This window comes from Spermophilus citellus (assembly GCF_964194105.1).
Source record: "Spermophilus citellus genome assembly, chromosome: 6".
NCBI lineage: Eukaryota > Metazoa > Chordata > Mammalia > Rodentia > Sciuridae > Spermophilus > Spermophilus citellus.
In genome coordinates, this window is record NC_138187.1 from 132,181,733 (window position 1) to 132,202,195 (window position 20,463).

Genomic DNA, 20,463 nt, shown 5'->3' on the forward strand with positions numbered 1-20,463 from the left:
GTAAAAATTCAAGATTTGAAATGGCCGGAGATGAAGACGAACAGAGGTTAGGGCTTATAAAATGTAAGGAAACTACATGATCAGCATCTGTCAAGAGTCTTAGAGAAGAAATTAGAGTGAACTAAATAATCATCTGCTGTGTTAGATAAGGGAACTCTTCTGGCTGTTTCTGCAAATGATGTGGGAATGAATTAAATCTCCATTTTTTTTTTTGGATGGGATTGGTTCTGAGGATGAACCCAGGGCCTTACACATGCTGGGTAAGCACTCCACCCCTGAGCTATATCCTCAGGTGTTTGTTTGTTTTATTTTATTTTGTTTTGAGGGGACAGGGTATTGCTAAATTGCCCAGGCTGGTTTCTCCTGCCCTCAGCCTCCTGAGTAGCTGAGATTCCAGGCATGTGCCAGGATATCAGACATCCACATTCTCAAGGAAGTGAAATGGTGTCTGTTCAGGCTTCCTTAGAGGGGCAGGAATAGATAAAGGGGACTTCAAAATTCTGTCATACTCAAAAGCCTTGTTCCATCATATTCTTTTTACTTCAAGATAATAAAGACATGTGTTAAAAATTAAATAGACTAATAATTATAATGCACCAATCAAAAGGAAAAAGGAAAAAGTTAAATAGACTAAATGGGATTGACTAATCAATACGTTGCTTATTGGCTACCTACTATTTCCATAGCTGAGAGTTACAGCCAGGCTTAGTGGAGAGGAAAACAGTAAAATCTGAAGGGAACATGGAGAATGCAAGGTACACTTAGGAAATGACAATCTGGCCAGAGCGCAGGGAGGTAGAGAGAGGTAAGGCCAAACTAGACACCAGTGACCAGACTTTTAACAGGCTATGAAAAATAATTTTAACTATAGCAGTTGTGAGCTATTGAACTTGTTAACATTGAAAAGTCCCCCTGAGGTAGCATGAAATGAATGTGTTTCATCTATGATATATTAAAAACACCACCATTAAGTACCATCTTGTACCTTATTTAGAATCAAATCTTCCCCTTGTACTTCAAGCTTCTCACTTTACATAGATGTTGAACCTAATTTTCTCCACTAGAGGGCAGGCTAAACCCACAAATTCTACTTTTTTGGGGGGGTTGGCTTTGTGGGATTTTTGTTTGTTTGTTTGATTGTTTTGTTTTGTTTTGTTGGTACTGGAGATTGAACCCAGAGGGCCTCTACCAATGAGCTAAATTCCAAACCCTTTTTATTTTGAGACAGGATCTTGCTAAATTGTCCAGGCTAGCCTTTAAATTGTGACCCTCCTGCCTCAGCCTCCTGAGTAGCTGGAATTATAGGCATGTGTCAGAATGCCTGGCATCACTGAAATCTTAAAACTTTCACGCTGTGTATCATGTGACTTAGATGATGTATGAGTCACTGTGTTTCTTCCTGTGACCTAGCTCTAGGTCTTCAAATACCAAATATTTACTGAGACCGCTTTGAATCAGGCAATGAATTAGGCCCTGAGATTCACAGTAGATATTTTCTTGCCCTTTAAAAGCTGCTTCTAGTGTAGTTGCTCTTTTCTTCTGTTCCTAAAACACAACACCCTGTGATTAGTGATACAGCCCAAGCAGCTCTCAGGTATGTGTAGACAGTCTTCAGAGTCACAGTAGGGAAGTTTCCTAGAGAACCAGTTGGAGAATGTATTAGTTTGTTATTGCTGCTGTAACAAATTACCACAAATTTAGTGGATTCAAACACAAAAATTTATTACCTTACATTCTGTAGGTCAGAAGCCCACCATGGATCTCACTGGGCTTAAACACAGGCAGGAGAGCTGTGTTGCTTCTGTCGACTCCAGGGGAGAACTTGTTCCTCCTCTTCCTTGCCTTCTTCATCTAGTCCCATCCCTCAGCTCAGGAACTCCATCCCACAACTCAAAAGCCAGCTGTATTGCATTTTCCCAGCAATTCCGCCATATCACAGCTCCCTCTGACTTCAGCTGGGAGAAATTCTCCACTTTTAAGGACAGAAGTGATTAAATAGTGCTCACCTACAAAATCCAGGATAATCTTTGGATCTCTGGATCCTTCGCTTAATCCCATCTGCAAAAGCCTTTTCACTTTGTAAATAACACACTCACAGCTTCCAGGGATTGGGAAGTGGACGCTTCTTCCTTCAGGAGGGCCATTATTCCACCTACCATGTACAGAGGCAGCCCCTAAAAGAAGAGGCTAGAGGTGGGGACTGGGGATAGGAGACCCTTCCCACACAGGGGGAAAAGCTTCGGTGAGAATATTGTGTGTTCTAGGAACTGCAAGTTTGGTAAGGCCAAAGTATAAGTTTGTACTGGACTGAGAGGTTATTTATTCAAAACACATCTATTGAATACTATGTGGCTGGTCCTGTTCTGGGAATTCAGAGATGAAAAAGACAAAGTCCTTGTCCTCTGAAACAAGAATGAAAAGCCAGGACAAGTCCTGAAAGGCTTCAAGACTTTCTTCAGGAGTTTGAACTTTTAGAGTTCCAAGAAACAATGCACTCATTCATGTGACACAATTTTATTGAGAACATGCTATGTGCTGGGCACTGTTATAGGTTCTGTGAATACAGAAGAGTAAAACCTAAAGTAAAAAAAAAAAAACGAATCCCTTTATGCTAATTGATTTTAAACAAGGGAAGAAGTTTGTGCTGGAGGAAAAAAAATGGAGAAGGAATAAGACTGTAGTCAAATCCCTTACTAGTCCTTCATCAAGATTCAGTTTTTCCTTAATTATACTTCCCTCTTGGGCATCTCCTCTTTTGTCAGGAGCCACTTTTTTTTTGAACCCAGGGGCACTTAACCCCTGAACCACATCCCCCACCCTTTTTATATTTTATTTAGAGACAGGGTCTTGCTGAGTTGCATAGGGCCACACTATATTGCTAAGGGTGGCCTTGAGCATGTGATCTTCCTACCTCAGTCTCTCTGAGTCACTGGGATTACAGGCATGTGCCACCACGCCCTGCCCCTTTCCTTATCCCTCCATTGTAGCTATCTTGCAAACCCTGACTCCTACCTAACATGCTACACCAAGCTCCAGGTATAGAACACACTGAAGAAGAAAATGAAGAAAACATTCAGAATGAAGCAATGACATACTAGAATATACAATGCTGGCTTTCTTCAGTTCTGCTAATCCCAGTCAAAGGAGATACTGCTCTCATTAGTTGACTTTTTTTTTTTTTTTTGTGTGTGTGTGTGTGTATGTATATATATATATATATATATATATATATATATATATATATATATGCACTGGGGACTGAACCCAGAGTCTTGTGTGCTGTGCCACTAAACTATATCCCAGCCCACTCATTCCTTTCTATAGCCGTTTTAGCCTTTAACCACTTTTCTTAAGCCCTCAACCATCTTGAATCCCTCACTCTCAGCAGATTGCTCAAAGACTTATCAAGGAGCAACCAATGTTCTAAACATCTAGTTTCTTTGTTTACCAATCTACAAAGGCATCTGTTTATACCCTTCTTTTCAAAGATACCCCAGGCATCTTCCAATCTTCCATCTATTTTCTCTAGGACATTTTCATTCATCATTTTCTCTTTCTCTCTCTCCCTCTCCTTGGTTTTCTCTTTCAACACATGAACATGTTTACTTCTTATCTTTAAAAGAAACAAACAAACAACCAGAGGCTCAGGAGGCTGAGTCAGGAGGATCATGAGTTCAAAGCCAGACTCAGCAACTTAGAGAGGCCCCTAAATAAAATATACAAAAAAGGGTTGGGGATGTAGCTCGGTGGTTAAGTGCCCCTGAGTTCAAATCCCTGCTACAAAGAAAGAAAGAGAGATAAAGAGTCTCCCCCTAATCCTGTATTCCTCTCTATCCACTGTCTTATATTTCTTCACTTTTGTTGCCAAGCTTCTAGAAAGAGTGTGTCTCTCTTACTCTTTAAGTCACTGGAACCTGGTTTAACGGACGAGTCCCACTCCATGGGTACCAGTAACTTTCCTGCCATTCCTAAGGGCATCTTCCAGCCCTGTCCTCCTAGATGTCCCTGCTGTCCTGTGCTAACCTTTCACTCTCTCCTGACAAGCTTTTCCATCTGATCTTCTTCTGACACTCTGGTCTCCAGTTTTTCTCCTACCCTCTTCAGTTATTTCTTCTAGATTTCTTTTGTAGGCCTCTTCCTTCTTCCATACACCAGTTTTTATATAATATAGTCCCATTTCACTGACCGCCCGTAACCTAGAGCCCAATATTGATATCACTTTCCACACCTTTATTTTTATTGTCATAAGTCCCTGGTCTGCTAGACATTGCTAACTAGGCACTTGACAGATACTTCGAACACAAGCTGTTCAAAATTCAACTCATGATTGCTTTCCCAACACTTAGGCCCCATCTTACTGTCCCTAATCTAGGGAATGGTACCTCCTGCCATCAATTCCTAGGCATGCAGAGGGGGGTGATTCAAGATTCCTCCCCCTCCCTCATTCCCTACATTCAATACACTGTTAAATATCGTTGATTTGACATCCTGTGTCTTTTATCTGTCTGTTCCTTTTCATCTCTCTGTCACAGTTCTGATTCCCTGATCTTGCAGTATAAATATAGCCATGGTCTCTTTGTTGAGCTCCTAGTCTGTATTCCTGGCCAACATTCCTGGTCAGAAGCAAATGGCACACTCCAATTTGAGGGGGAATCTGGGGGGTAGTTAAAAAAATAAAGAGGGTTGGGGGTGTAACTCAGTGGTAGAATACTCCCCTGGCATGTGAGAGGTTCTGGGTTCACCCCATGCTCTGCAGGAAGAAGGAAGGGAGGGAGGGACAGAGGGGGAAAGAAAGACAATTTATAAAACGTGGGCAGGGGGCTCGGGTTGTGGCTTGGGGCTGGGGTGGTGGCTCAGTGGTAGAGTGCTCACCTAGCATGCACAAGGTACCAGGTTTGATCCTCAGCACCACATACATGTAAAATAAAGATATTGTGTCCACCTAAAGCTTAAGAGTAAATATTTTTTTTAAAAAGTGGGTAGTATATAGGAAAGCCCCAAAGAATAACATGTAATACACTGGGCCAGTAGCCAAGCAACATTTCCATATCCAATCCTGAAAAGTCAAAGGAAGGGAGTGAAAAGGGGTGAGACAGCCATATGATGGGGGCTATCATCTTTGGCTGAAGTGACCCCAGAAACAGAGATCCTGAAGAATAAATGTCCAGACCTCCCTGACCTTTCCCCATCCAGCCTCCTTCACTCACGGCTGTGCCTATTGGCCAGCCTCCACCAGGAAGACAGAGGAGAGAAGGATCTGCAGGGACAAAGGGAAGGCATGTGGTGCATCTTCCAAATCCTCCTCTCTGCTATGCCAGGAGGGTTTTTTTCTGGTTACATCACTTGTTACATCATTTGTCTACATCCAGATTCTCTGTCATCTACAAAATCTGAACTTTAGCTAGGCACAGTGGAGCATGACCATAATTCCAGAGATTCAGGAGGCTGAAGGCAGGAGGTTCACAAGTTCAAACCAAGACTCGGCAATTTAGCAATGCTTGATGCAATTTATCAAGCCCCTGTCTCTAAATAAAACACAAAAAGGGCTGGGGATGTGGCTCAGTGGTTAAGCTCCCATGGATTCAATCCCTGGTACTAGGACATTTTAATTTATCACCTCTCCTTCTTTCCTTCTCTCTCTCTCTCTCTCCTTGGTCTTCTCCCTCAACATATGAATATGTTTAATTCTTATCTTTAAAACAAACAAACAACCAGAGAAACTCTCAAAAGAAAAGATCTAGACTTGTGTATCTCTACAGCTGTGTGACCTTGAGTAGTTCACCTCACCCTTTAACATCAATAATAACTCCAGGTTTTCTTTCTTTTTTCTTTTGGGGGTTTCTCTTCCTATTGCCTTATCCAGGACTGCCTGCATTTAATTCCTTTGCATTCCATCCCCAGATTTCATGAGAACAAATATCAAATAATACCAAAAAGTCCTTCAGAAACAGGAACTCACCTTTTATATTGCTTTATCCTACCTTATGTAGGTCTTCCTCTAATTATTCAAATTCTCTTCCCTATAGATAGTGAAATAAATGGAGACTTATAAAACTCTCAGGGAAAAAGAAACCTCAGGAAAATGACCCATTGCAATCTCCCTTAACAGAATCCCCCTGCCTGCTGAAAGTCAGCCCACCAAAAGTAACTGACCAACTCCTTCCATGACCTGGCCCTGCTAAACCCTATAAAACTCAGATCCTTGTTTGTAGCCCATGGCCATTTCCCCCTTGATATGTGACCCTCCGTTGTTAAAAAAGCATCGCTGATCTGATGAGGTCTTTCTTTCTTTCTTTCTTTCTTTTTTTTTTTTTTTTTTGTATTCTCTTTCATTTGCTTTTCAGATAGTTATCCACTTTTGGGGATATAGACTCTCATCCCAGGCTAGAACTCTTATGATTTTAGGATGACCTTTAACAATTGTCTCTTGGAGAATCCTGTTTGGGTTTGTTGCAAAGTTTCATATTAATGAGAAAACTTTTAAATGCCCCACATCTTTTAAAAAAGACTTTTCTGGAAAAAAAAAAAGTTTTAACAAAAACCCTCTAGTGAACCCAAAGACAGACTGCAATGGTAGTAGCATCTTGACAAAGGGGAAGCTTGGCAGCTGTTTCCATGGGAGCCTTGGCTGGGGAGCTGTGGGCATCTGAGGGAGGCTGATGGCTTGAGACCTCGGACACCTGATGGGACGCAGAGGAGGGAGGCTGAGAACCAGCTGTTGGTCTTCCTAATAAGACAAGAAAGAAGGAAGGAAAGCAGAGGAGAGAACAATAAAAGGTACTTGGAGACTAGAGAGCAGTTATCATCCCAACCAAACGCAGGAGGAGCAAACCTATCATGGGGTCGAGCCTTTAGGAAAATGCTCTGGAGACCACCGCTCAAAGAAAAGTACCCAGGGTCAAAATTTAGGACACATTTTATGGAAGTTTTCTCCCCTGCCCTAGTTGAGTTGGAGGGTCTCCTGCCTTTCCTCCGCCCTCAGGTTGGAAAACCCACTTGAGCGAATGGAAAAAGGAATGAGGTTGTTTAAAGTGGGGAGACAGCTCCCTGCCCCTGCACCTCCACCCACAAGGTAAGGGGTTCTCTCGGGAATCGCTAGCAAATGTATGGGGGAAATTCCTCAAATCGACAACTGAACCTCCACACTGTGGCACTTCCAGCCCCATGATTGATCTGGCTGGCTTTCGTCTGACCCAAAGCCAACGGGTTCCAGCAGGAAAAAGTAACGACCATCTGCAAAAACCCTCATCCAAGCGAGAAGTGGAAATCTGCGCTCTCGGGTTTTCAGAGCCCAACTTGACGCCAGCGCGTTTCTCTTCCCCCACGCACTGGCACTGAGGGCGGGAGGAGAGGGAGGGAGCAGGGGGCGGCCGGGGTTCCCGCCGCCGCCCCGCCCTCCAGCTCGCGGCGATTCGGCGCTGCGGCTGGAGCTGGCGGCCGGCGGCTGCCTGTCCAGGCAGGGTCTGGCCGAGTCTCGCGTCGCCGTGCAGTGCGCCGGCTGTCCGGGAGATGGCTTCTCCCCTCTCGCCCGCTGCTCCGGCTTTTGTCTCGCCCGGGGTTGCCTGACTGCCAGCTCGCGCACGCTCTCGGCCGAGAGCACTCCCCGCTCCAGGTTGGTCCTTGCGCCCTTCGCTGCCGGGGACCCCAGAGCCGGCGCGAGGCGGGAGAGGCGAGCCGAACGGGAAGAGGCGGCGTGCGGCCGGCCACCCCACATCGCGCTGGTGCAAAGGACGCCCGGAGCTGCAGAGCGAGCCCGGGAGGCGCCGAGCCCCGGCAGCCCACGTCGCCAAGCCCAGGACCCGTCGGGTGTTGCAGCAAAGCCGGCAGCGAGCACAGGTACGATCGCATCCAGCGGGAGCACCACTCCGGGGTCTGCAGAGCGCCCCTCGAGCCAAGGCAGCTGAGGTCAAGGAGCTCCCCTCCAACATGGCAACAGCCGAGGTGCAACAATAGGAGCGCCGAGGCTGCCCGGCGGCCGGCTGCGCCGGGGACGCCCTGCAGCCCCAGCTCCCCCGCGGGCGCCTCGCAGGTTGCTCACCCCAAACCCACCGCGCGCCTGCGGCTTTTCGGCCTCGCGGCCCAGGTCCCCGGCCCACCCCTGCTCTCTGAAGACACTTCCTGGCTCCTGGCTCCTGGCTGCAGGGCGATCCGAACCAGCCAATGGTTTGGGGGTTTGTTTGTTTGTTTAAGATGAGAAAAGAAAAACCTGTCCCGGAGTGGGGGTGATGCGGCTTGTGCCTTTCCATACGGTGGGTGAAAAGTCAGATTCTAGCCAGGGCACTGTATACATTTTTTAACCCGGCGAAGAGAATTGCCTTCTCCCTTATAAGGATATTGCAGCAAAGGAGACAGAAAGCTTGGAAAAGGGAAAGGGACCCTCAGGCCTGAGTTCCCGGCCCTCTGGGAAAGCACTGCTCTCCTGGCCTGTACTTGTCTCTCGATCCTCCTCAGCTTCCGACAGAGGTTGCTTTGATGTTGGGGTGCAATCACAGCAGGAAGCCCAGGCAAGGCTGCCAAGCCGGGGTGGGGTGGGGTGGGGTGGGGAGCCCAGGGGCTTGGCAGGATCCTGAGTTATGAAAAAAGGTTACCAAATATATGAGGTTAGTTAGTGCACACACCCTAGTTGGCTGAGGTTGGAGTGTGGTGTGTGTGTGTGTGTGTGTGTGTGTGTGTACCAGAGGAATCAGTCATGGCACTTACTCCTTCAAGCCAACCTCTACCTCAATCTCCATCTCCATCTTTTGAGGTCTTTGTGGCTTCCCTGCCCCAGTCCCAGTCAAGCTTGGGATGAAATCTCCATTGTCCTGATGATATTTTTCGTCAACCTGGGTGGGGAGTTATGCCAGCTGGTCTAGCACAACACCAGAGATTCTTCAGCACACAGTTATTCCTGCTCCCAGAAGTGGGCCAACACTGCCCCTCCTTTCTCTAAACTACCTGACTGTCTGGGACACAGCCAAGCAGATGTAAGCAATTTGCACTGAATTCCAACCCAGAATCAGTCTTGAATGAAAACTTACTTTATGGCTGCACTAGGCCTTAGAAAGATATTAGGAAGAAAAATGGCCCAGAGGGTGGCAACCCTGACCCCAGAATACTCTCCCTCTCCCCAGCTACAGCTGTGGATCCTGGGGCAGTGAGCCTTTAGAATCTCAGCTCCTCCAGAGCCTGGCAGTCCCATCTGGGGTTGTGTCCATGGAAAAATTAAGTCGAGGCACATTTTATAGCTCTTCCTGGCAGCCAGCACCTGAGGAGACAGTGGCTCTGAGCCGGAGCCCTGGACCCAGGCTGTGGCTGCTTCTCCTTTGGCTTTTGGGTGAGCTTAAGGTTTGATTTCCATGGCTCTGAGCTTACTGCTGAGTGTGCATGGGTGTGTATGTCTGAATCCCATGAAGCTCTCGGGTCTGGCAGGAAAGCCACTTGTCCATTTTCCTCTCCACTAGAAGCATGGGTGAGGAAGGGAGATGTGTTGGGATCAGTTTATCTAAGGCCCTAAGCATTTTGGGGGTGCTTCTTTGGGCTTTCCCAGTCATCTGAAATGCCTGTGGTCATTGCCTTGACTTAGTTGCACTTTATTTATTTATTTATTTTTTTAATATCTTTCTTTTATTTATTTATGTGGTGCTGAGGATTGAACCCTGGGCCTCGTACATGGTAGGCAAGTGCTCTACCCCTGAGCCACAACTTCAGCCCCTTAGTTGCACTTTAATAAAGTTGTGCTCCAAACCTTCCTGAGCCTTTGGTCCCCTCTGGGGTATCCCCACCCCAGATAGGCCTGTGTTTGTAGGTATCTCAGGTCTGTAGGCTTTCAGCCTTGAAGGCTTGCCTGTGCCAGCAGGGAGAGAACTGAGGGAGGGTCTCTGTTCCTTTTGGAGAACAGAATATGAATTTGGATATCATAGTGTGGATGTGGAGTAGTAGAGAAAACAGTGTTAGGAAGCCCAGTTTTGAGTCTTGGTGTGACTGACTTTATAGTTGTGTGAGCATAGGCAATTTGTGAACCTTAGATTTAGTTTGCAATATTTATAAAATGGGGGTACCTAGGCTCCTGGGATTGTTTTAAGGATAAAATACACTGCTTACCATGAACCAAATGAAAGTATGTGTGCAAACTCTTTGACTATATTGTTATATTGTGTATTGTGTATAACTATGTACACATCAGTATATACAACTATAATGCATCAATAAAAAATGTGGGGGAAAATTTGGCGATGTAGCTCGGTTAGTAGAGGGTTTGCTTTGCATGCACAAGGCCATGGGTTCAAGCCCCAGCACTCCCCCGCCCTGCCAAAAAAAAAAAAAAAACCACTCTGAAAACTGCAGAGTCCTGTATAATAAGTGTCTGTTACTCATCCTGGGTCTAGCATTCATTATAAGGGAGGAAGAGCAGTCATGGGTGTGGATGGGGTGGGATGAGGAGAATATGGAGTAGGGAATGTTCCAGAACCTTTCCTTTTTGGTTAAAGGAAGAGTGATGTGATAATATGAAGGCATTATACCTTGGGCATTTCTCTTTAAATAGAGATAGGATGGGAACTAGGGGGGGGGGGGGAAGCTGCTTAATGTTAATAGGGAACTGGGTAGAGACAAATACCTTCCAAAGGCTGCTACTTCCTATGGACAGGGTAATGCTGAGCTGGCAAATAATATGACGGTTAACACTGATGTCAGCCAACTAGGAAATGACAGAGGTGAGATTTGATGCAGGCAATCTCACTGCAAAACACTGTGCTTGTAGCCTCAATGCCACTAGCAGAGATATTGGGTCTTAGAATGGACAGAGGCAGCAGAGTTGCGGAATTCATTTGTAGTGGACTCCTTGAATGTCCCTAAGATGCCACCAGCCTGGGACCTACCTTAGATAGTATACTTCTCTAGGACAGGGACTTGGGAGGATGATTTTTCTCTACCCAGCTCCTGCCCAGCTGAGTACCTTTTTAATTCCTGATTGTTTGGGGTCGAGGCACATGTATGAGAATCCTTACCTGCTGCCCCACCACCACCACCTTTTTTTTGTTGTTGTTGTTTCCATCCCCACCTTTCCTGGGAGAAGACTTGGGATAATCAGATCAAATAATTTTGCTGCCTGGTGTGACTGACTTCAGAGCTGTGTGGACAACTCTGGTAGGAGGTTTGAGATGGCCCTGGGGAAATTAAGGCAGGGTTCTTATTTTGGTAGTTTCATATCTGCTTCATTTTGTCTCTGTTCTATACAGTGGAATTTTAGGGATGATTCTTGCAGTTCCTATTGATATAAAGCATTAAAACTGGAAAAGACCTTGAAGATTCATATTTCAAAGGAGCCAAAGATCTTGTACCTTTTTGGAAGCCACTATCCTTCCACCTTAATTCTGTCACCCCTGCACCATAACCTTCCTCGGAACCTTGCTTTACCTCCTTTCTTCCTGGGCCTTCCTTTCCATTTTCTTCCCCAGAGCTGGGGATGGAACCCAGGGCCCCCTGTATGCTAGGCAAGCATCCTACCACTGAGCTACAACCCCAGCCCCAGCCTCCTCTGTGAACACTAGCCCACCGTAAGCAACCAAGGACTGCGAGTTGTCCTCCCCACAGATTTCTCCAGGGCATTGGCTTGTTTTCTTTTTGACAGTTCTTCTTGCTATGCTTTGCACCTCTGTCTATGGTCTCTGTGCTGAGGCAAGGGGAGCCATCTCCTCCTCTCCCTGCAACCTGCCCACTGTGGGGGTGGGTGTCAGAATTGAGAGCTGCTGCCCACATGTGGTTCTTCTCCATACCCCATACCTGCTAAGCCAGGCAGGCCCACCAGGAACAAGCTTGAGTGGAAGCCTTCTCTCCAGCCAAGCTGTCTGTCTGCCTGTCTCTCTCTGATTACATGGTATCCTCTGCAACACACCAGAAGGCATAAGGGTGAGGGAAAAGAAATAGAGGGCCACGAATTAACATTTGAAACACTAGTTGGCCTTGCCAGGTAGAAGCTCCTATTTGCAGGAGCTCTTCTTGTCGCTTCACAAACTTATCTAGAGCCCAGATAATGTAATGTTGGAGTCCCCAACTTTTGACATCTCCCAAGAGCCCTACTCTCTGAAGGCAGAGCATCTGTCACATTCCTGACTTGCTATGCTGTGTGTCTTCCAGACTGGAAAGGAAGTCGGAGTGCCAAGAGAGTAGATTTAATCTTGACCAAGAAAGGAGAGATTGCCTGCAAATTAGAAGACAATATGTTCCCAAGAACATTGTAGCCAGGGATGTCAGATTTCCACTGTAGATCCTAAGAAGGCAGGTTTTAAATAAAGAGACAATATTAGATACCCCATGAATGTAAATGATTATGATATATCAATTACAAATTATATATGTGTGTGTGTGTGTGTGTGTGTGTGTATGTGTGTGTATGTGTGTGTGTGTTCTGCAGACTGAACCCAGGGGGTTTTAACCACTGAGCCACATCACAGCCCCTTTTTTATATTTTATTTTGAGACAGGATCTCCCTAAGTTGCTGAGGCTAGCTTTGAACTTGTGATCCTCCTGCCTCAGCCTCCTGATCCACCAGGTTTATAGGCGTGTACCACTGCGCCTGGCTACAAATAATATTAATAAGCCAAGTGGGGGTGGTTCAAAACTATCATCTCAGCTGCTTGGAAGACTGAAGCAGAAGGATCAGAATTTAGAGGCCAGCCCCAGCAACTTAGCCAGACTGTGTCTCAAAGTAAAAAGGGTTCCGTGGTAAAGTGCTCCTGAGTACAGTCCCCAGGTTCCTCAACAATAATAATATGAATAAAAAATTGAATAATGAGGGGCTGGGGCTGTAGCTCAGTGGTAGAGCTCTTGCCTCACATGTATGAGGCCCTGGGTTCGATCTTCAGCACCACATAAAATAAAAATAAAGATATTGTGTCCACCTGTAATTAAAAAATAAATATATTTTTAAAAAATTGTATAATGATTAATTCATTTAGAGAGAGAGAGAGAGACAGACAGATAGATAGACAGACACACACACACAGACACACTCTCTAGAGAGGGGCTGTGAAGTGGGGACAGGGATGAAGAAAAGAAATACAGTTCCTGGACTACAAATTGTTTTTTTTCAAAGAGTTGAGAAAATCTTAGAATAAATGAGCTTTTGACTATGCTGTTGCAGATGATCCCAACCAAGAAAGCAAAAAAGGAGGCCCTTGGGTAAAGTTCAGGTCCACAGTAAAAATTAAGAGCACACGATGGAGAATAGTCACACTGAGCATCTGTCTACCTGTAGTATCTTGAGCATTTTCTTAATTTTATATCTCTGCCCCCAGCTTCAGAGGAAATGGATAATGATGAAATTGTCTCTTCCCCTTCACAGATGAGAGAATTGAGATTTGGTACTGGGGATTGGCCCAGGGGTGTTTAACCACTGAGCTACATTACCCAGTTCTTTTTATTTATTTATTTATTTATTTTGAGAAAGTGTCTTTCTAAGTTGCTTACAGCCCCACTGAGTTGCTGAGGCTGACTTTGAACTTGTGATCCTCCTACCTCAGCCCACGGAGCCACTGGGGTTGCAGGTGTGCACCACCACGCCCAACTGGTTGTTTTTAATTTTTTGTTTTTGTTTTTGCTCTGCTAGAAATCAAATGGAGGGTCTTATGCTTGGTAGGCACGTGCTGTAGCACTGAGCTGCACCCAAGCTCCTGACTTGGTATTTCCAGTGACAGCCCAGAACTTACCTCTGAGTGGGGAGTCCAGCAAGTCAATAGGCTGTGGTGGGGGAAACGTGGGATGCCTGTGAACTCATGAGTGGGGCATCTCGGTGGTGGTCAGACTTTGGGGAGGAAATGAAATGTTAGCTGAGATCTGAACAATGAGTAGGAACTGGGGCAGGATGGGGAATGAATGGGGGCAAGATGGGGAATGAATGGAAGCATGTGGTGAAAGAGGTGAGCCCAGTGTAGTTTGAATCTGGCCAGAGCCATTGAGGGAGTCTGCAATTTATTTGTATTCATTCATTCAACCATTCGGCATTTGGATGTGAATGCACACTGACATTCTAAGTATGCAGCAGCAAAGGAGTTAGATAAAATCCCTGTCTTCTTGGAGTTTATGTTCTGAGAAAACTTAGTTCACTAAGAATAAGAATGGCTTAAGCTGGGCTGGGGTGGTGGCTCAGCGGTAGAGTGCTTGCCTAGCATGTGCTAAGGCCCTAGGTTTGATCCTCAGCACCACGTGAAAAGAAATAAATAAAATAAAATGTAAAATAAAAAAGAATGACTTAAAACCAGGTTTCTTTACTTACTGACAGAGATCTTACCCTGATAGATCAGGGAATTAGAGATAAACTTTGGCTGATCTCAAGGTTTGAGAAGGACACTTGCAGTATACCCATGGATAATATGGGATGGAGACAAAAGTTAATCAATGGCTAGTGTTTTTTTTTTTTTTTTTTTTAAATAGTCCTAGGGGGCTGGGGATGTGGCTCAAGCAATAGCGCGCTCTGGCGTGTGTGCGGCCCGGGTTCGATCCTCAGCACCACATACAAACAACGATGTTGTGTCCACCAATAACTAAAAAAAAATAAATATTAAAAAAAAATTCTCTCTCTCTCTCCCTCTATCACTCTCTCTTAAAAAAAAAAATAGTCCTGGGAACTGAACCCAGGGTTAGCTACAACTCTAGCCTTTTTAATTTCTTTTTATTTGGGTACTGGGGATTGGACTCAGGGGGACTCAACCACTGAGCCACATCCCTAGCCCTATTTTGTATTTTATTTAGGGACAGGGTCTCACTGAGTTACTGAGGCTGGCTTTGAACCTTCCATCCTCCTGTCTCAGCCTCTGGAGCCTCTGGGATTATAGGCATGAACCACTGGGCCAGCTTGTTACTGTTTTATTTTATTTTATTTTATTTTTTTAATCATCCCTCTTTAGTAGGTTCATGCTAAATTTTTTTTTTTTAAGAGAGAGTGAGAAAATTTAGGGATACAACTTTGAGTCCAGTGTGGTCCTTACCACCTTGTGTTCCTGCAGAATGCAGGTGAATGGATGAATCCCTCATGACAGTGGGTAATGAGTGATCTGGTGCTCTGAGAGTTAGTATAACTTAGGCAGATTAAAAAAAACAAAAGTGTACTAGGCAGAATGGGAATCCAAGATAAATGAGAGGTAATCTTTATTCTTAATAATAGTGGGCTAATGTCTGTGAAAGTGCTTCATAATTACAAATAAAAGTTATTATTTATATTCTGATCACTCATAGGGATAATATGAAATAGCATCCAACTGTGGTAGGACACATTTAATATTTTGGAGATGTTTCAAAGGGACAACACAGATGAGCGCAGGCTGTGGTCTCAGAGTGGGACTTTGTAGAGGGCAGAGCATTGGTGCACCAGCATGAATAGAAGTTTGTAGGAAAACTTGGGGCTCTGGAGGATGGATAATGCTTATTGGCATCTAGGGTGACATTCAGGGAACCGGGCTAGGACTCTACTGGAGCATTTTGAATATCGGATAAGGAAAGGGAGAAGCAAGTGTTCTCATCAGAGGGAGACTCTTGGCAACAGAGAGCATATACCTTCTTGGGGTGGGCAGGGTAGACAGACTAGTTAAGGGGCATCTCAATCATTTAGGTATGAGAGAGGAATTGTAATTTCTTTTTTTCTTTTTGTGCCCCAGAAAATAATTTTCAAATCAGAGAATAATTGTTTGGAAACAGAGGCATAATAATTCTTTGGTATCCAATATGTGCCTTTGTGTGTGGTGTGTGTGTGTGTGTGTGTGTGTGTGTGTGTGTGTGTGTATGTGGTACTGGGGATTGAACCCAGGGTGCTTTACCACTGAGCTACATCCCAGTCCTTTATATTTTGAGGCAAGGTCTCACTAAGTTGCTTAGGGCCTCACTAAATTGTTGAAGCTAGTTTGGAACTTGCAGTCCTCTTGCCTCAAGCTCATGAGCCAGTGAGATTACAGGTGTATGCCACTGTGCCAGGCCCCAGCCCTTTGTATATTTTATTTGAAGGCAAAGTCTTAATAAACTGCCAAGCCTGACCTTGAACTTGGATCCTGCTGCTTCAGCTTCCTGAGTCACTGGAATTACAGGTGTGTGCCACCACGCCTGACCAGTATGTGCTTTATATAAATAGTTTCATTTAATAAAAGTAGCCAAAGCTTGGAAAGGAACAGACCAATTTAAGAGAGGTTAGAAGACGAAGGGTGGGGATTACCTTCCCCGAAGGATTTTAAGAAAGGGAGCAAGAGACTTGAGATGTCACAAGGGAAGAGCCCTGGAATGCCTGCACCCCATCAGGTCCCACCTCCACCGCTGACCAGCTGTGTGAATTCAGAAAAGTCATTTTTCCCCTCTGGCAGTTGGTTCTCTTATCTGCAAAACCGTGTTCTGTCTTGTTTTGTTTTGTTGGGGCTTGTTGGCTTTTGGTGCTTGGTTTCTTTTTTGGAGTGGCCTGGGGGAGGGAAGTGCTCTTAGGATATGGAGGGGGAGGATAAGGGTGCCCCAGAGTCATCACCAGCATCATGGAGAACTCTCGGTCAGATGTGATGTGCCTGGGTTTCTGTGGCAGGGCAGGAAGAAGATTCTGGATTTTGTACTCACACAAGCTTCCGTGTAACTCTTGATTCTATCATTTCCAGGTTGCGTGACCTTGTGCAAATTACTCAATCCCTTTCCTGTTTTCTAGTTTCCTCATCCGTAAAATAAGGATAATAATATCCACATTTAAGGACTGTTGTGGGGATTGAATAAGACAATACCTGGCACAAAATGCCAGAGGAAATAAAAGGCCTGTTTGCTTCCTTCCATTTCTGTGATGGTCATAGCCATTTAGCCTCTGTTCTCCCACCCAAAGTGTTATGTCCTCAGTCCAGTTATGATGGTGAGCGCGTCCCTGGAGATACTAATTTGCAATGTTCAAAGTATAGACTTTGCAAATGGCATTTACATGTGTTGTAGAGGTCTTTCAACCCAGTTTCTATGGGTCATTGGCTCCTGTGTGCTTACCCATACAGTCACATGCCACTACACTCATCAGCTGCAAGCACTGTCACCTACTCTGTGCTGAGAAAGGCCTCTGACTGTAGCTCTCCTGGGAGGCCCTGGGGGAGGGTCTTATGTGGAATATGAGTGTGCTGTGCTCTGTTGGGTGGTCATCCCCCCTGCTGAGTATTCTCTTTGCCTAGTGTAGACCTGGGCTGGTCTCCTTTGGGAACTTCCTGGGCAAATTGGGGGATAGGAGATCAAAGGAAGGCATCAGGCCCTAGGTGTGATTCCTTGCTCTACCCTGCCCTTCCCACCAAAGTCACTTTCTTCTTTGAAAATCTTTGCGACTTCTCCATGCATAGAGATGCAAAGCAGTTTAATATGCTCTGGGGCAAGGTGTTGCTCTTGTCCAGCAGACACCAGGGCCACCAGATAAGTCAGCATAGCTGGGAACAGCAGAGCATTAAGGAGACACTGAAAATAAGACAGTGAGGAGAGATTGCAAGGGCTAACTGGGGAGGCTTCTGAGGATGTTGGGTTGGGATGGAAAGAGAAGTCCCAGAGCAAGCAGGAGGAAGGGGAAGGGGTGTGCGACTGCCAGGCCGGGGAGGCCTAAGGGTCCCTAGTGAATGAAAAATAGGACAGGGCAGACCACACCCTGCTGTGCATGCAGATGAGGGGCTGAGGACAGACTGAAACCTACCACTGCCACATGTTCAGGGCTTAGCCAGGCAGTGCTGGGGATCCCTAACTGGAAACCCAGGGGCTGGTACCATCAGGACCCTGACTGCTGCCCCTACTCCCCAGTTCCCCCTCTAGATGTCCCCTTGCTGTGGTTTGGGAGTTCTGGGACACCGAGAGGCTGTCAATAGAGGATCTCACTTCTCAGTCTCTCAGAGTCCTGCACCCCATATGGTGTTTCTCTGTTGAGCATCCTTGGTCAGCCCTCTGAGTTCAGTGTCCTTGGCTGACCCTTGAGCAGGGTATCTTTCTGGGCTGCAGGCTTCCAGCTTGGAACTGCGTGGCCACTGGGGAAGGCTGGTGGCCACTTGGATCGGGCTAGGCTAATAATAGCCAAGGCCACGATCGAAGGGATCACTGACTCAAAGGGACAGATTGCCTGGTGGGCAGTGTTGGGGGAGCTGTTCTAGAGAAGGGCAAGAGATTCCTGCGCTCAGGAGCAAGGAATAGAGAGGCTTACACTAGAGATCAGTTCTCCTACCTCTTAGTAGAACACTCCTCCCAGGGTCTGCCTGGGTGGACACTCCCCTCCTCAGACTTCGCTTCTTAAAGGTGTTAGGTGGTAACTAGTACTGAACAGTGAAATGCATGGCAAGGTCACAAGTGTTCTTTCAATTACTTTAGGGTCTTTCTTTAAACTATCTTAAGAAATCAAATGGTGGTACATAATCTGTAGAAAACAGACAAAAGCAAGGGAGCTATTTTTTTGTTTGTTTGTTTTACACGTCAAGAGGAAAGGACTAATGGGCCTGACTCTTGACAGAGTCACTACGGTTGATGTGAAGTTAGGAATATGGCTATAGGTGTCTCCGATTGTCTGGGAAGGAAGATTCCTTTAGTAGCGCTGGTGCACTAAGGTAACTTTTAAGTTACCTAATTTATTTAGTAATAATATATAAACCTTATTTATTAAGTAATAATAAATAAATAATAATAATAAAATAATAAGGTAACTCCTGACCAGTTACTAACCCCAGTGCCCACATTACCATGGGATTGACTTGTAGATGAAGCCCCCCTACATAGGAGGGCCACCATGACAATTCCAGAGAGGACCCACTCAGGTCAAAAGTTGCACCGCCCTGACGTGAAGGAGGAGTTGAACACCTGTTTGGCAAAGAGTACAGAAGGTAGTCCCCAGCTCTCCTGGTAATCAGCAAACAGTAATAAAATCGGAGACAGGCTGTTCTCTGTGTTCTCTGCTCAGAGATGGCCCACCCTCTCTGTCTTGAGAGTGTTCTCTGCTTGTGCCTCACTTTGCTTTTACTTTCCTTTCACCTCACTTTCATTTACAATAAAGTTCTCTTGTGTGACTTTTTGGTGTCTGACTTTAAATTTTCTTTGGTGGGAACATATGACCTGAGGTTTGGAGTTTCAGCTCCCTGCCTTCCGGTGACAGAGGCAGATGTTGGTGGGAAGGACTCACACCTTGGCCTCCAGCACCCCTGTGTAAATTAGTATCGGCTGACTGGTGCCAGTCTGTAAAAGCTGGGGCCTGCTTGCAAGCTGGTTCCCCTTTCCGTTCCCACCCTAGTCTGTGGGGCTTTTCCACACCTTTCTGACTTAGGAAATCACCGGCCATCCCGGGGCCTGTCAGAGACCTGGAGGCTTTTGGGAAATGGGAAGCAGCCCTGGGGAAGCTGTCTGAATCTCCCTTCCTGGGGGGCTGTGTCTCCCAGGGTGCTGTCCTGGCTGCAGGGCCTGCCCTGGGCGTGCTGGAATGCAAACAAGGAAGAGCCCGCCTGGGGAAGGGCCAGAACTGTCCCTGGAACCCAGAGGTCCTGTTTTTCTTTTTCTTCCGGGTTCAACCTTCCCTCTACTTTTCTCAGACTTCTCTGCCAGTGACACTAGGAACATGACCTCATGGGGTCCAAGCCAGCTTTTCCTCCTCTCTCTCCTCAGGGAGCCTGGGAGGGAGGGAGGAATTTGGAGGATGTGTGTGTAGGGTGATGGGTGGAGAGTCTGCAGCAAGATGGGAGGCGAGGAGGGTATGTGGGAAGGGTGTGGGGTGGGGTTGGGAAGATGGGAGGTATAGGGATTGTGGGTGGTGTGTGGGGTACAAGATGTGTATGGGGGAAGGTCTGAAAAGTGTGGGTAAGTATGGAATGGGAATTCTGAGGAGTGGCTGGAGGGCATGGGAGAAAGGTGTGGATGCGAGGGGAGGGGAGTGGTTGTGGTGCTGGGGAGCATGCTAGCTTGGCATGAGCATGCTCATGCTCATGCTCGTGGCTCTGGGTCCCTGCGAATGACTGTAGTCCATCAGAGATTGCATCCATGTGGGGAGTTAGCATTAATTGAAGACATTCTGCTCTATGATTAGCCCACATGTCTACACTGCTGGTCCAGGAATGCCCTGGTAGCAGAGGCACAGTAGGCAGGGCTTGGGGAGGGGCGGAGCATGTGGTTCAGAGCTTCTGTGCCCAGAGGGAGGGAAAGAGCTTGCTTCTAGCATGGTGTGGGGGCTGGTTGGCACCTCCGCCGGTTGCCATGGCTGGCTGGCTCGGCCCTCTCGGCCTTGTTCTGCTTGACTTCCTTTGGCCCTCCTCAGAGCAGAGCAGGTGGTAGTCAGCTGCCGGCAGCCCACCGCCCACACAGCCTGTCCCTGCCCACTGGCTCCCACACCCAGGCCTCCAAAGGCACCCCAGAGAGTACCTCCCCAAGGGAGCTGCTGGCCACCTTCCCTACTCTGTGTGCTTGATCATTCTGGTTGCCATCTCTTGGGTCCTCTTGGTCCCATGGCTCTGGCAATCTGGCAGTCATGGAGGGAGAGCC

General features: G+C 46.4%; 1 protein-coding gene across 3 annotated transcripts in view; it reads left to right on the top strand.

Annotated features, from left to right (window-relative positions):
- The first annotated feature begins 7,392 nt into the window (after positions 1–7,392).
- The window catches only part of PIK3C2B (phosphatidylinositol-4-phosphate 3-kinase catalytic subunit type 2 beta), a 64,854-nt gene continuing 51,783 nt past the window's right edge, over positions 7,393–20,463 (top strand). For 2 of the 3 annotated variants that reach the window (XM_081297008.1, XM_081297009.1), the window contains exon 1: positions 7,395–7,836. The gene's annotated coding sequence lies outside the window, so the exon portion shown is untranslated. Of the gene's footprint in view, positions 7,837–20,463 lie in introns of all 3 variants that reach the window. The other variant, XR_014022404.1, reaches the window with a different exon arrangement.